Genomic DNA, 3585 nt, shown 5'->3' with positions numbered 1-3585 from the left:
CAGAAGAAGAAGAAGTAGTAGAAGAAATAGAAGAAAAAGAAGAAATGCTTAAAACTCAGGGATAGTGAAAAGGCAATGCTTTTCACCTGTCTCAGGGAGAGGACTGCTCACTCTAAGTTGGAGGTCCATCCTTTCTTTCATCTCTTATCTTGAATAGCTTTCTGGCTAATCCTCAGTCTTCCAACAAGCTTGATTTCTTATTGGGGGGGAGGGGGTAACAAATTCAAAAGCAGAAGAGTTGCAGTGTGTAGTTAACCACCACAGTAGTCCCTGCTCTCCCTTTCTGCTGCTAATAGCTCAGTTAATCTGTCAAGTACTAAGTAAACATACACAAGAAAAGAGATTTTTTTCAAAGAAATAAAAAAGATCCAAAGTGACCACAGAGCAAATAATATACAATAATCTTGTAACAAAAGCACGTTATACTCATCAGTTCTTTAGGGAAAAGGTGGGCTTTTTCTGGGATAGCAGCTCACATTCTTTATGCTCATAAATTGTTGGTCTTGGAGCTGTCAATTTGCAAGTAGGTTGTTTTTTTCCTATTTAAATGAGGTTTCACTGATGGAATTTTATCCCAGTTTCTGGATCTGTCTTTAGGGATTTGGTTCAATAATCTCTCTCCTATCTTTCATCAAATATTTTAAAAGAAAAAAATTTTCAAAGTAGGAGATTGTGGTATACTGCCTGGAGTCCTGTGTCACTATGTGCTTCAGTCAAGAATAATCCCAGGGAGCTGGGCAGTAGTGCAGTGGGTTAAGTGCAGGTGGTGCAAAGCACAAGGATGGGTGGAAGGATCCCAGTTCAAGCCCCTGGATCCCCACCTGCAAGGGAGTTGCTTCACAGGCAGTGAAGCAGGTCTGCAGGTGTCTATCTTTCTCTCCCCCTCTTTGTCTTCCCCTCCTCTCTCCATTTCTCTTTGTCCTATACAACAGCAAAAACAATAATAGCTACAACAATAAAAAACAAGTGCAACAAAAGGGAATGCCGGGCTAGCTTCACGGGTGGGAGACAGAGAGACGACCAGGGACTCAAGGCTGAGTGGTACACAGTTCAGTCTTTATTCATGAGGAATGCATTGCAATCTAAACTATCTCTAATCACAATCCTGTCCTTATATATCCTGAGGAGGAACTGTCAGGTCAGAAGGGAAGAGGATGTACGTAGGATAGGGGGTGGGGAGAAGGAAAAAGCTTGCGAACCAATGAGGATTAAACCAATGCCTTGGAGGCAGGGCGGTGCTTAGTTAATAGTGTTATGTAAATAGGGGTCGGTGCTTAGTTAAGCAGGATTAGAGACAAAGGCTTTAAGCAGGGGGAAGCTGGCTTACTGCCCACAAACAAGGGAATAAATAAATAAATATTTAAAAAATATCTTTATAAAAAAAAAAAGAATAATTCCAAAGACCCCACAATTTGCATCTGAGACGTAGGAGACAACTCTGGCTTCTGTGTCCAAGGAATGATCAACATGGCACTGCCCATGATACAGAAGTCTCAGTGTGGGGTGTAATTGCCCTCAGCTACCATGCACTCTTCCACATCAGATACACCTGGCTTGCTTCCTGCCTCTCTTGCTTTTAAACTTTATCCTCCTCATTTATCCCCATTTTTTCCTGTCTAGATCACTCTTTCCCTAGATTTTATTTTTTGTTAACTTAGAACTCGTTGACTTTTTCCACTCAACCATTCCTTAAACTTGTGTTGATAATTATTTACTAGGGTCAGGCTATGGTGATATAGCAGCAATCAGAACAAACAGCCTGTAGCTGCAAGAAGCTTTGTCTCAGAAACAAACAAACAAACAAAAAAAAACCCCAACATAACCATTGCAACAAATGTGATGGAGCTGGGCTCCCTAGGGAGCCTAGAGCCTGGGCTAGGTCAGGCTAAAGGGTCAGGAAAAATCCGTGTCTCTAGGATTGTTCCAGTCTGCCATTAAGTGCCTGTCCAAGAAAGTTTCATGCTGCCAGAAATGACAGTGTGTCCTAGCCAACACCTGACTGCTGGCTCCCTTCTCAAAGCATTTGTTTCCTCTGTCCCTTTGAAACGTGGTCCTACAGGGTAGGAATGTCTTTCTCAAAGATCTGAAAGCCCTTTTTTTGAAATGTAGTCAACAGGAAGGACAGGGCCCCTCTCTCCTAATTAAGTTCCAAACTAATTGCCAGGTAGGAGACCCAGCTGACACAATCGCATTTAAACTGACCAACCTTTCATTTTTCTTTTTTTTTTTGCTTCTCTAACTTCAATTAACCTTTAATGTCCCTTGCCCTCCCCTGTCCTATTCTCACTTTAAAAGGCTTAGTCTCCACTATAACACTTTTAAATTCATAAAAGCAAACAAACAAACTTAAAATACTATGAAGTAAGGGCAGTAAGGGAAAAACGCATGGTGAAATTTGAACTGGGTACATATATGGCACTAAAGCGAAGGACTCTGTAGAAGGGGAAAAGGAATGAGACAAAGGGATGCTGGGATCTTGGTGCACGATGATGGAAGAGATCCTAGATCATGGAAGATAGTGTCTTGCAGACCCCTTCTTTCCTTCCTTCCTTCCTTCCTTCCTTCCTTCCTTCCTTCCTTCCTTCCTTTCCTTCTTTTCCATGTGACAATATTTCATAATAATAGAAAGTTGGAAATACTACATGCTAACAAACAATATATGGTAACAGATACACAATCTTGGCAGGAGGGGAGAGTCAGAGGGAAAGTATGGCTGAGGTCATTGGTTAGACTAAGAGCCTTTCAATGCACTGCTGAATAGACTGGACCTGCTGCTTCAGCTGTGAGCCTTCTTTGATGGTGACAGAACAAACAACGGGTGTGGAGACCCCACAGGCTCGTCCTAGAGCCTGATTGGAGCTCACAAACACATAGGGCACATTCTTGTCTTCACACAGTAGGGGAAGGTGCAGGATTGTTTCCAGGGGCTCAGCATCTGCAGCCATCACAATGAACTCAGAGATGCCTCTGTTGAGAGTTTTAGTGGCCTCATTGGCTCCTTTCCGAAGCTGCTTGTAGTTGCATGACTGCTGAACAAGGCCCAGTAGTTTCTTGGTAAGGTGGCATCTGTGGGGGGAAGGCCTTCAGAATGACATCAGCCTCAGTCATGGAGGAGGCCCTATGCTGTCATCACTCTCCAGGAAGCACGGCTGCCCTCAGAACAGGAGAGACAGACTCTTCCATACACCTTTCATGGAGATATGAGAGATTGCACCTGTCTGACAATAACTATGTTGGAAGCTATCAACCACCCCAATAAAGTGGAAAAAATAGAGATAAATCTCCTCTGTGTAAATGGGAATAGAGCTTTGGTCTCTCGCCCCACTGTTAGCAGTCATACCCCACCTTTTCCTTCTTATTTCTTTTCTTCTTCCTTTCATTAGACCAGTTTTCAGTTCTGACTTGTGTTAGTGCCTAGGATTGAACGTGAAACTCTGTAGTCTCTAGCTCTGAAAGTTTTGCATAATGATGGTGCTTTCCAACCCCCTGGCTCTGCATTTAACACACACACACACACACACACACACACGGGAAAAGAGGTAAAGTCAAGGAGTTTTATCCATGTGTGTCTGTGTATGTATTCAA

The 3585-nt window shown here is 42.9% G+C and overlaps 1 pseudogene; it reads right to left on the bottom strand.

The window, feature by feature from the left end:
• Window positions 1-2726: 2726 nt before the first annotated feature.
• Window positions 2727-3108, bottom strand: LOC103123560 (NHP2-like protein 1; annotated as a pseudogene).
• Between the last annotated feature and the right edge of the window lie 477 nt (window positions 3109-3585).

This window comes from Erinaceus europaeus, chromosome 11 (assembly GCF_950295315.1).
Source record: "Erinaceus europaeus chromosome 11, mEriEur2.1, whole genome shotgun sequence".
NCBI lineage: Eukaryota > Metazoa > Chordata > Mammalia > Eulipotyphla > Erinaceidae > Erinaceus > Erinaceus europaeus.
Note: the sequence above shows the minus strand (reverse complement) of the source record. Positions and strands in the feature narration are given on the sequence as shown.